The sequence below is a fragment of the Xiphophorus maculatus genome, unplaced genomic scaffold (genome assembly GCF_002775205.1).
Source record: "Xiphophorus maculatus strain JP 163 A unplaced genomic scaffold, X_maculatus-5.0-male Unplaced_Scaffold_BN000181F, whole genome shotgun sequence".
Taxonomy (NCBI): Eukaryota; Metazoa; Chordata; class Actinopteri; order Cyprinodontiformes; family Poeciliidae; genus Xiphophorus; species Xiphophorus maculatus.
In genome coordinates, this window is record NW_019369777.1 from 22544 (window position 1) to 36124 (window position 13581).

The following is a 13581-nucleotide window of genomic DNA, read 5'->3' on the forward strand; positions in this document are numbered from 1 at the left end:
TCCGTAGGGCAATGCTGCCCTCTGGTGTCGAATTACTGAAATAATGAAACTATTTCAGTAATTTCAGTAATTCGACACCAGAGGGCAGCATTGCACTACGGAATGATAAAGGATCCCCTTTGTAATTACATATTACACAGTCGATCACAGGGGAACTTTGAGCCCTGCTAACCCCGCTTCAACATGCTCCAAAACTCACCATATTGATAACTTTAAATCAGACATGCCTTATGATCAGACTGACCGAGTTTGAAGCCGATCAATCGAAATCCCTAGGAGGAGTTCGATCAAATACGAAGGCTCTAAATGTCAAAATCGAGGTCAAATGAACTTCAATCTAAAATGGCCGACTTCCTGTTGGGTTTAGAGCATGGCTCCAAGAGACTTTTTTGTACGTCCTGACAAGATACACATGTGTACCAAGTTTCGTAATTCTAGGATAAAGCATGGCTTGGGGCTGATTTTTTAAAATATTCCAGGGGGAGATGTAGAGAAATTAGGCCACGCCCACCAAATTTCGCTATGGATTCCTGTTCGGGGATGGATAAGGATCCATCCTAGTGAGTTTGGAGCAGCTCACCCCGAAACTGTGGAATTCAGAGCCAAACGAAATTCGATGGCGTTCGCAACGCCGCCACGCCCACCTGCTTCATCGCAGCCGGTCGGGGTTGGAATCCACAACACACCAACATGTCTTCTGTCTCTGGACACAGTTTCATGTTGATTAGGTCAAAGGGCTAAGATAACGACCGTTCACAGTAAAACATGACACTTCCTGTTCTCAGGGGGCGTGGCCTACGTAAAAAAATAATTTCACCACAGGGTATTTTAGGTAACCCCATAACGATCAATCCCAGAAAGTTTGGTCCCTCTATGTGTTTTTGTATAGGAAATATAAGAGTTTCGTGTTTCATGGCGAGTAGGTGAACTTTGACCCCTGGTAACCCCCCTTCAGCAAGCTCATACAGTCACCAATTTGATAACTTTAAATCAGACATGCCTTATGATCAGACTGACCGAGTTTGAAGCCGATCAATCGAAATCCCTAGGAGGAGTTCGATCAAATGCAAAGGCTGTAAACGTCAAACTCGAGGTCCAGAATGGACCTTCAATACAAAATGGCCGACTTCCTGTTGGGTTTAGAGCATGGCTCTAAGAGACTTTTTTGTACGTCCCGACAAGATACACATGTGTACCAAGTTTCGTAATTCTAGGTTTAAGCATGGCTTGGGGCTGTTCATTTAAAATACTCTAGGGGTCGCTATAGAAAAATTAGGCCACGCCCACCAAATATCGCTATGGATTCCTGTTCGGGGATGGATAAGGATCCATCCTAGTGAGTTTGGAGCAGCTCACCCCGAAACTGTGGAATTCAGAGCCAAACGAAATTCGATGGCGTTCGCAACGCCGCCACGCCCACCTGCTTCATCGCAGCCGGTCGGGGTTGGAATCCACAACACACCAACATGTCTTCTGTCTCTGGACACAGTTTCATGTTGATTAGGTCAAAGGGCTAAGATAGCGACCGTTCACAGTAAAACATTACACTTCCTGCTCTCAGGGGGCGTGGCCTACGTAAAAAAAAAATTTCACTGCAGGGTATTTTAGGACACCCGATGTCGATCAATCACTGAAAGTTTGGTCCCTCTATGTGTTTTTGTATAGGAAATATAAGAGGTTTTTGTTTCATGGCGTGTAGGTGAACTTTGACCCCTGCTAACCCCCCTTCAACATGCTCCAAAACTCACCAATTTGATAACTTTAAATCAGACATGCCTTATGATCAGACTGACCGAGTTTGAAGCCGATCAATCGAAATCCCTAGGAGGAGTTCGATCAAATACGAAGGCTGTAAACGTCAAACTCGAGGTCAAAAATGGACCTTCAATACAAAATGGCCGACTTCCTGTGATAGTTGCACTATGACATTACTTGTAAATTCTGAGCGTCTTAGTGAGCTCTACAACTGTACCGAATTTCAAGTCTCTACGATGAAGTAAGTGAATAGCAATGGGTCTGTTGAAAATTGCTAGTTGCCGCCGTTGAGCAATTTTTTTTGCGATTTTTGCGGCGACCTTAAAATTCAAAATTTTTAAACCGCCTAGTCGCTTCCGCCAAGTTTGGTGAGTTTTTGAATATGATAAAGCCCCCAAAAAGGCGCACGAAGATGGTGGGAAGAATAATAATAATAATAATTAAAGCTGCAAGCAGCCTCGAGCGGCCCTCGCAGCAAGCGCCGCTCCGGCCTATTGGCCACCGCGGGGGTTCCGGCCACCGCAGAAGCTCTCGCTCGGTTTCCAGAGCCGCAGCCCGCTCCCCACCGCGGAAGCTCCGCCGCAGTTTCCAGCACCGCCGCCCGCCAGCCGCCGCAGAAGCTGTCGCGCATTTTCCCCGCCCGTCCACCGGGCGACACGCGTGAATGCGTTCGGCGGCGGTGCCCGACGACTGTCGAAAAATCTGGCGCAGATCGGTCGATGCGTCGAGGAGATACGGCCCATGTATTAACTTAGGGGGCGCAGTGGAGCCAAATTACATCTCAAACCCGTCGGGCTCTTTAGAGGTGAACAAAGGTCATACATATCCAGTTTGGCGCCAATCGGATGATCTATGCATGAATAAGAGCCAAACGTATGCATATGGCGAGGGACTGATATTCGCCATTTGGCCACGCCCACACGGTTCAGCTAGCAGCGAGCATTGACAGAGTTTATCATCCGAATCATCTTGATTAGGTCAAGAGAGCCATAAACGGAGCTTTCCAAGGAAAAAAACGGCACTTCCTGTTCTGAGGGGGCGGGGCTTAGATGACGTCATAATATGATGACATAGGGTCGTCAAGGATCCCACCAGGGTCACTCGTGCAAAGTTTGGTGCAGAAGTTATCGACCGTTCACAGTAAAATACGAGACTTCCTGTTGTCAGAGGGCGTGGCCTACGTGATGTCATCATTTGACCATTGGATATTATTCTACACCCGAGGATGATCAATATCTCAAACTTTGGTGTCTCTGTGATTTTTTGTGTTAGAATTACAAATTATTTAATTTTTTCCTCTTTAATTCAACATTGAACTGTCATTCCGTAGGGCAATGCTGCCCTCTGGTGTCGATTTACTGAAATTACTGAAATAGTTTAATTATTTCAGTAATTCGACACCAGAGGGCAGCATTGCCCCACACATGACAAAATAATCCCCTTTGTAATTGACTGTGTAACATATTACACAGTCAATCACAGGGGATCTTTGAGCCTTGCTAACCCCACTTCAACATGCTCCAAAACTCACCAATTTGATAACTTTAAATTAAACATGCCTTATGATCAGACTGACCGAGTTTGAAGTCGATCAATCGAAATCCCTAGGAGGAGTTCGATCAAATGCGAAGGCTGTAAACGTCAAAATTGAGGTCAAATGAACTTCAATCTAAAATGGCCGACATTCCTGTTGGGTTTAGAGCATGGCTCTAAGAGACTTTTTTGTACGTCCCGACAAGATACACATGTGTACCAAGTTTCGTAATTCTAGGTTTAAGCATGGCTTGGGGCTGTTCATTTAAAATACTCTAGGGGTCGCTATAGAAAAATTAGGCCACGCCCACCAAATATCTCTATGGATTCCTGTTCGGGGATGGATAAGGATCCATCCTAGTGAGTTTGGAGCAGCTCACCCCGAAACTGTGGAATTCAGAGCCAAACGAAATTCGATGGCGTTCGCAACGCCGCCACGCCCACCTGCTTCATCGCAGCCGGTCGGGGTTGGAATCCACAACACACCAACATGTCTTCTGTCTCTGGACACAGTTTCATGTTGATTAGGTCAAAGGGCTAAGATAGCGACCGTTCACAGTAAAACATTACACTTCCTGCTCTCAGGGGGCGTGGCCTACATAAAAAAAACATTTCACTGCAGGGTATTTTAGGACACCCGATGTCGATCAATCACTGAAAGTTTGGTCCCTCTATGTGTTTTTGTATAGGAAATATAAGAGGTTTTTGTTTCATGGCGTGTAGGTGAACTTTGACCCCTGCTAACCCCCCTTCAACATGCTCCAAAACTCACCAATTTGATAACTTTAAATCAGACATGCCTTATGATCAGACTGACCGAGTTTGAAGCCGATCAATCGAAATCCCTAGGAGGAGTTCGATCAAATACGAAGGCTGTAAACGTCAAACTCGAGGTCCAAAATGGACCTTCAATACAAAATGGCCGACTTCCTGTGATACTTGCACTATGACATTACTTGTAAATTCTGAGCGTGTTAGTGAGCTCTACAACTGTACCGAATTTCAAGTCTCTACGATGAAGTAAGTGAATAGCAATGGGTCTTTTGAAAATTGCTAGGTGGCGCCGTTGAGCCAATTTGTTTGCGATTTTTGCGGCGACCTTAAAATACGAAATTTTTAAACTCCCCGTATGCATCCGCCAAGTTTGGTGAGTTTTTGAATATGCTAAAGCCTCCAAAAAGGCGCCTCTTTGGGGGGGCAGAAAAATAAGAATAATAATAATAATTAAAGCTGCAAGCAGCCTCGGGCGGCCCTCGCAGCAAGCGCCGCTCCGGCCTATTGGCCACCGCGGGGGTTCCAGCCACCGCAGAAACTCTCGCACGTTTTCCAGAGCCGCAGCCCGCTCCCCACCGCAGAAGCTCCGCCGCAGTTTCCAGCACCGCCGCCCGCCAGCCGCCGCAGAAGCTGTCGCGCATTTTCCCCGCCCGTCCACCGGGCGACAGGTGTTAGTGCGTTCGGCGGCGCTCCCCGACGGCTGTCGAAAAATCTGGCGCAGATCGGTCGATGCGTCGAGGAGATACGGCCGATGTATTAACTTAGGGGGCGCAGTGGAGTCAAATTACATCTCAAACCCGTTGGGCTCTTTAGAGGTGAACAAAGGTCATACATATCCAGTTTGGCGCCAATCGGATGATCCATGCGTGAATTAGAGCCAAACGTATGCATATGGCGAGGGACTGATATTCGCCGTTTGGCCACGCCCACACGGTTCAGCCAGCAGCGAGCATTGACAGAGTTTATCATCCGAATCATCGTGATTAGGTCAAGAGAGCCATAAACAGAGCTTTCCAAGGAAAAAAACGGCACTTCCGGTTCCGAGGGGGCGGGGCTTAGATGACGTCATAATGTGATGACTTAGGATTGACGGGCAAGCCTCCAGGATCACTCAGGCCAAGTTTGATGCAGCTCGGTCAAAATATGTGGAATGTAGAGGCAAACGTATACGAACGGCGTTGCCGCCATTGAAAACTCTTGGCACTTTAAAGCAAGCGAGATCAACTTCCTATCTGTCATCCAACACAGAATCAACTTGATTAGGTCAAGAGAGCCATAAACAGAGCTTTCCAAGGAAAAAAACGGCACTTCCGGTTCCCAGGGGGCGGGGCTTAGATGACGTCATAATGTGATGACTTAGGATTGACGGGCAAGCCTCCAGGATCACTCAGGCCAAGTTTGATGCAGCTCGGTCGAAACATGTGGAATCTAGAAGCAAACGTATGGCATCGGCGTTACAGGTCACTTCGCCACGCCGCCACGCCCAGCTGCTATCTCAAAGCCGGTCGGGGTTGGAATCCTCAACACACCAACATGTCTTCTGTGTCTGGACACAGTTTCATGTTGATTAGGTCAAAGGGCTAAGAGAGCGACCGTTCACAGTAAAACATGACACTTCCTGTTCTCAGGGGGCGTGGCCTAAGTGATGTCATCATTTGACCATATGGTATTGTAGGGCACCCGATGCCGATCAATCACTGAAAGTTTGGTCCCTCTATGTGCTTTTGTATAGGAAATATAAGAGTTTCGTGTTTCATGGCGAGTAGGTGAACTTTGACCCCTGCTAACCCCCCTTCAACATGCTCCAAAACTCACCAATTTGATAACTTTAAATCAAACATGCCTTATGATCAGACTGACCAAGTTTGAAGTCGATCAATCGAAATCCCTAGGAGGAGTTCGATCAAATACGAAGGCTGTAAACGTCAAAATCGAGGTAAAAAATGGACGTTCAATACAAAATGGCCGACTTTCTGTGATAGTTGGCTTATAACATTAAATGTAAGTTCTGAGTCTTTTGGTGAGCTCTACAAGTGTACCAAATTTCATGTCTCTACGATGAAGTACGTTCATACCATTGTGTCAACAGAAAATTGCTAATTGCTGCCGTTCAGCAATTTTTTTTGCGATTTTTGCGACAACCTTAAAATTCAAACATTTTTAAAATTTTCTAGTCGCCACCGCCAAGTTCTGGTAGTTTTGAATATAATAAAGCCCCCCAAGGCCGGCCTCTTTGGGGGGCGAATGTAATAATAATACTAAGCAAACAGGTTTTACAGAAACAATAGGCCTTCGCAGCGCTTTGCTGCTCGTGCCTAATTAAAGCTGCAAGCAGCCCCGGGCGGCCCCTCGCAGCCAAGCGCCGCTCCGGCCAATTGGCCACGCGGGGTTCCGGCCACCGGCAGAAGCTCTCGCGCGTTTTCAAAGCCTGCAGGCACGCTCCCCAACGCTGGAAGCTCCTGCCGCAGTTTCCAGCACCGCCGCCCGCAGCCGCCGCAGAAGCTGTCGCGCATTTCCCAGCCCCAGTCCACCGGGCGATACGCCGTGAATGCGTCGGCGGCGCTGCCCGAGACTGTCAAAAAATCTGGCGCAGATCGGTCGATGCGTCGAGGAGATACAACCCATGTATTAACCCTTAGGGGGCTCAGTGAGTCAAATTCATTTCAACCCCGTCGGGCGTCTTAGAGGTGAACAAAGATCATACCTATCCAGTTTGGTGCCAATCGGATTGATCCATGCGTTGAATTAGAGCCAGAACGTATGCATATGGCGAGGGACTGATATTCGCCATTTTGGCCACGCCCACACGGTTTCAGCGCAGCGAGCATTGACAGAGTTTATCATCCAAGCACCATTGATTAGGTCAAGAGAGCCATAACTGAGCTTTCTAAGGAAAAAAACGGCACTTCCGTGGCTGAGGGGCGGGGCCTTAGTGACGTCATAATATGATGTACATAGGGTCGTCAGGTCCCGCCAGGGTCACTTCTCGTGCAAAGTTTGGTTGCAGAAGCTATCGACCGTATCACAGTAGAATTATCAAAAATTTTTACACCCGAGGATGATCAATATCTCAAACTTTGGTGTCTCTGTGATTTTTTGTGTTAGAATTACAAATTATTTAATTTTTTCCCTTCCTCACAAAACTGAACTCTGTCATTCCGTAGGGCAATGCTGCCCTCTGGTGTCGAATTACTGAAATAATGAAACTATTTCAGTAATTTCAGTAATTCGACACCAGAGGGCAGCATTGCACTACGGAATGATAAAGGATCCCCTTTGTAATTACATATTACACAATCGATCACAGGGGAACTTTGAGCCCTGCTAACCCCGCTTCAACATGCTCCAAAACTCACCATATTGATAACTTTAAATCAGACATGCCTTATGATCAGACTGACCGAGTTTGAAGCCGATCAATCGAAATCCCTAGGAGGAGTTCGATCAAATACGAAGGCTCTAAATGTCAAAATCGAGGTCAAATGAACTTCAATCTAAAATGGCCGACTTCCTGTTGGGTTTAGAGCATGGCTCTAAGAGACTTTTTTGTACGTCCTGACAAGATACACATGTGTACCAAGTTTCGTAATTCTAGGATAAAGCATGGCTTGGGGCTGATTTTTTAAAATATTCCAGGGGGAGATGTAGAGAAATTAGGCCACGCCCACCAAATTTCGCTATGGATTCCTGTTCGGGGATGGATAAGGATCCATCCTAGTGAGTTTGGAGCAGCTCACCCCGAAACTGTGGAATTCAGAGCCAAACGAAATTCGATGGCGTTCGCAACGCCGCCACGCCCACCTGCTTCATCGCAGCCGGTCGGGGTTGGAATCCACAACACACCAACATGTCTTCTGTCTCTGGACACAGTTTCATGTTGATTAGGTCAAAGGGCTAAGATAACGACCGTTCACAGTAAAACATGACACTTCCTGTTCTCAGGGGGCGTGGCCTACGTAAAAAAATAATTTCACCACAGGGTATTTTAGGTAACCCCATAACGATCAATCCCAGAAAGTTTGGTCCCTCTATGTGTTTTTGTATAGGAAATATAAGAGTTTCGTGTTTCATGGCGAGTAGGTGAACTTTGACCCCTGGTAACCCCCCTTCAGCAAGCTCATACAGTCACCAATTTGATAACTTTAAATCAGACATGCCTTATGATCAGACTGACGAGTTTGAAGCCGATCAATCGAAAACCCTAGGAGGAGTTCGATCAAATGCGAAGGCTGTAAACGTCAAACTCGAGGTCCAGAATGGACCTTCAATACAAAATGGCCGACTTCCTGTTGGGTTTAGAGCATGGCTCTAAGAGACTTTTTTGTACGTCCCGACAAGATACACATGTGTACCAAGTTTCGTAATTCTAGGTTTAAGCATGGCTTGGGGCTGTTCATTTAAAATACTCTAGGGGTCGCTATAGAAAAATTAGGCCACGCCCACCAAATATCGCTATGGATTCCTGTTCGGGGATGGATAAGGATCCATCCTAGTGAGTTTGGAGCAGCTCACCCCGAAACTGTGGAATTCAGAGCCAAACGAAATTCGATGGCGTTCGCAACGCCGCCACGCCCACCTGCTTCATCGCAGCCGGTCGGGGTTGGAATCCACAACACACCAACATGTCTTCTGTCTCTGGACACAGTTTCATGTTGATTAGGTCAAAGGGCTAAGATAGCGACCGTTCACAGTAAAACATTACACTTCCTGCTCTCAGGGGGCGTGGCCTACATAAAAAAAAAATTTCACTGCAGGGTATTTTAGGACACCCGATGACGATCAATCACTGAAAGTTTGGTCCCTCTATGTGTTTTTGTATAGGAAATATAAGAGGTTTTTGTTTCATGGCGTGTAGGTGAACTTTGACCCCTGGTAACCCCCCTTCAACATGCTCCAAAACTCACCAATTTGATAACTTTAAATCAGACATGCCTTATGATCAGACTGACCGAGTTTGAAGCCGATCAATCGAAATCCCTAGGAGGAGTTCGATCAAATGCGAAGGCTGTAAACGTCAAACTCGAGGTAAAAAATGGACCTTCAATACAAAATGGCCGACTTCCTGTGATACTTGCACTATGACATTACTTGTAAATTCTGAGCGTCTTAGTGAGCTCTACAACTGTACCGAATTTCAAGTCTCTACGATGAAGTAAGTGAATAGCAATGGGTCTGTTGAAAATTGCTAGTTGCCGCCGTTGAGCAATTTTTTTTGCGATTTTTGCGGCGACCTTAAAATTCAAAATTTTTAAACCGCCTAGTCGCTTCCGCCAAGTTTGGTGAGTTTTTGAATATGATAAAGCCCCCAAAAGGGCGCACGAAGAGGGGGGCAGAATAATAAGAATAATTAAAGCTGCAAGCAGCCTCGGGCGGCCCTCGCAGCAAGCGCCGCTCCGGCCTATTGGCCACCGCGGGGGTTCCGGCCACCGCAGAAGGTCTCGCACGGTTTCCAGAGCCGCAGCCCGCTCCCCACCGCGGAAGCTCAGCCGCAGTTTCCAGCACCGCCGCCCGCTAGCCGCCGCAAGAGCCGTCGCGCATTTACCCTGCCCGTCCACCGGGCGACATGCGTGAATGCGTTCGGCGGCGCTCCCCGACGACTGTCAAAAAATCTGGTGCAGATCGGTCGATGCCTCGAGGAGATACGGCCCATGTATCAACTTAGGGGGCGCAGTGGAGTCAAATTACATTTCAACCTAGTTGGGCTCTATAGAGGTGAACAAAGGTCATACATATCCAGTTTGGTGCCAATCGGATGATCCATGCGTGAATTAGAGCCAAACATATGCATATGGCGAGGGACTGATATTCGCCATTTGGCCACGCCCACACGGTTCAGCCAGCAGCGAGCATTGACAGAGTTTATCATCCGAATCATCTTGATTAGGCCAAGGGAGCCATAAACGGAGCTTTCCAAGGAAAAAAACGGCACTTCCGGTTCTGAGGGGGCGGGGCTTAGATGACGTCATAATATGATGACATAGGGTCGTCAGGGTCCCGCCAGGGTCACTCGTGCAAAGTTTGGTGCAGAAGCTATCGACCGTTCACAGTAGAATTACAAATTTTTAATTTTTTCCTACATTACAAAATTGAACTCTGTCTTTCCGTAGGGCAATGCTGCCCTCTGGTGTCGAATTACTGAAATAATGAAACTATTTCAGTAATTTCAGTAATTCGACACCAGAGGGCAGCATTGCACTACGGAATGATAAAGGATCCCCTTTGTAATTACATATTACACAGTCGATCACAGGGGAACTTTGAGCCCTGCTAACCCCGCTTCAACATGCTCCAAAACTCACCATATTGATAACTTTAAATCAGACATGCCTTATGATCAGACTGACCGAGTTTGAAGCCGATCAATCGAAATCCCGGAGGAGTTCGATCAAATACGAAGGCTCTAAATGTCAAAATCGAGGTCAAATGAACTTCAATCTAAAATGGCCGACTTCCTGTTGGGTTTAGAGCATGGCTCCAAGAGACTTTTTTGTACGTCCTGACAAGATACACATGTGTACCAAGTTTCGTAATTCTAGGATAAAGCATGGCTTGGGGCTGATTTTTTAAAATATTCCAGCGGGAGATGTAGAGAAATTAGGCCACGCCCACCAAATTTCGCTATGGATTCCTGTTCGGGGATGGATAAGGATCCATCCTAGTGAGTTTGGAGCAGCTCACCCCGAAACTGTGGAATTCAGAGCCAAACGAAATTCGATGGCGTTCGCAACGCCGCCACGCCCACCTGCTTCATCGCAGCCGGTCGGGGTTGGAATCCACAACACACCAACATGTCTTCTGTCTCTGGACACAGTTTCATGTTGATTAGGTCAAAGGGCTAAGATAACGACCGTTCACAGTAAAACATGACACTTCCTGTTCTCAGGGGGCGTGGCCTACGTAAAAAAATAATTTCACCACAGGGTATTTTAGGTAACCCCATAACGATCAATCCCAGAAAGTTTGGTCCCTCTATGTGTTTTTGTATAGGAAATATAAGAGTTTCGTGTTTCATGGCGAGTAGGTGAACTTTGACCCCTGGTAACCCCCCTTCAGCAAGCTCATACAGTCACCAATTTGATAACTTTAAATCAGACATGCCTTATGATCAGACTGACCGAGTTTGAAGCCGATCAATCGAAATCCCTAGGAGGAGTTCGATCAAATGCAAAGGCTGTAAACGTCAAACTCGAGGTCCAGAATGGACCTTCAATACAAAATGGCCGACTTCCTGTTGGGTTTAGAGCATGGCTCTAAGAGACTTTTTTGTACGTCCCGACAAGATACACATGTGTACCAAGTTTCGTAATTCTAGGTTAAGCATGGCTTGGGGCTGTTCATTTAAAATACTCTAGGGGTCGCTATAGATAAATTAGGCCACGCCCACCAAATTTGTTATGAATTCCTGTCGGTGGGTGGATAAGGATCCATCCTAGTGAGTTTGGAGCAGCTGGCCCGAAATTGTGGAATTCAGAGCCAAACGTATGGCAACAGCGTTACAGGTCACTTCGCCACGCCGCCACGCCCACCTGCTATGTCAAGCCGGTCGGGGTTGGAATGCTCAACACACCAACATGTCTTCTGTCTCTGGACACAGTTTCATGTTGATGAGGTCAAAGGGCTAAGATAGCGACCGTTCACAGTAAAACATGACACTTCCTGTTCTCAAGGGGCGTGGCCTAAGTGATGTCATCATTTCACCACAGGGTATTTTAGGACACCCGATGACGATCAATCAGTGAAAGTTTGGTCCCTCTATGTGTTTTTATATAGGAAATATAAGAGTTTCGTGTTTCATGGCGAGTAGGTGAACTTTGACCCCTGCTAACCCCCCTTCAGCATGCTCCAAAACTCACCAATTTGATAACTTTAAATCAGACATGCCTTATGATCAGACTGACCGAGTTTGAAGTCGATCAATCGAAATCCCTAGGAGGAGTTCGATCAAATACGAAGGCTGTAAACGTCAAACTCGAGGTAAAAAATGGATGTTCAATACAAAATGGCCGACTTTCTGTGATAGTTGGCTTATAACATTCAATGTAAGTTCTGAGTCTTTTGGTGAGCTCTACAAGTGTACCAAATTTCATGTCTCTACGATGAAGTACGTTCATACCATTGTGTCAACAGAAAATTGCTAGTTGCCGCCGTTCAGCAATTTTTTTTGCGATTTTTGCGACAACCTTAAAATTCAAAATTTTTAAATTTTCTAGTCGCCACCGCCAAGTTTGGTGAGTTTTTGAATATGATAAAGCCCCCAAAAAGGCACACGAAGAGGTGGGAAGAATCGTAATAATAATAAACAGTACAGATACAATAGGCCTTCGCAGCGCTTTGCTGCTCGGGCCTAATAAACAGTACAGATACAATAGGCCTTCGCAGCGCTTTGCTGCTCGGGCCTAATAAACAGTACAGATACAATAGGCCTTCGCAGCGCTTTGCTGCTCGGGCCTAATTAAAGCTGCAAGCAGCCTCGGGCGGCCCTCGCAGCAAGCGCCGCTCCGGCCTATTGGCCACCGCGGGGGTTCCGGCCACCGCAGAAGCTCTCGCGCGTTTTCCAGAGCCGCAGCCAACTCCCCACCGCGGAAACTCCGCCGCAGTTTCCAGCACCGCCGCCCGCTAGCCACCGCAGAAGCTGTCGCGCATTTTCCACGCCCGTCCACCGGGCGACACGCGTGAATGCGTTCGGCGGCGCTCCCCGACGACTGTCAAAAAATCTGGCGCAGATCGGTCGATGCGTCGAGGAGATACGGCCGATGTATCAACTTAGGGGGCGCAGTGGAGCCAAATTACATCTCAAACCCGTCGGGCTCTTTAGAGGTGAACAAAGGTCATACATATCCAATTTGGAGCCAATCGGATGATCCATGCGTGAATTAGAGCCAAACGTATGAATATGGCGAGGTACTGATATTCGCCATTTGGCCACGCCCACACGGTTCAGCCAGAAGCGAGCAATGACAGAGCTCATCATCCGAATCATCTTGATTAGGTCAAGAGAGCCATAAACGGAGCTTTCCAAGGAAAAAACCGGCACTTCCGGTTCCGAGGGGGCGGGGCTTAGATGACGTCATAATATGATGACGTAGGTTCCGACGGGCATCCCACCAGCATCACTCACGCCAAGTTTGGTGCAGAAGCTATCAACCGTTCACAGCAAAATACCAGACTTCCTGTTGTCAGGGGGCGTGGCCTAACTGACATTTAACTGATTTTTCACATAGGGAAAGCATATGATATGATGTGGGTTGAGGGATTATTAATTAAATTATATATGTTTGACATTAAAGGAAAATTATTTAAATATATTAAAGACTTTTTAACAAATAGAAAAATACAAGTTAGAATTGGTGAAGTGATCTCAGGAAAATATAAACTAGAAAATGGAACTCCGCAAGGAAGTATTATAAATCCATTATTGTTCTTAATTATGATAAATGATCTATTGAAAGATATTGGAAAAGAAATTTGATGTTCACTTTTTGCAGATGATGGAGCTCTTTGGAAAAGAGGAAAAAATCT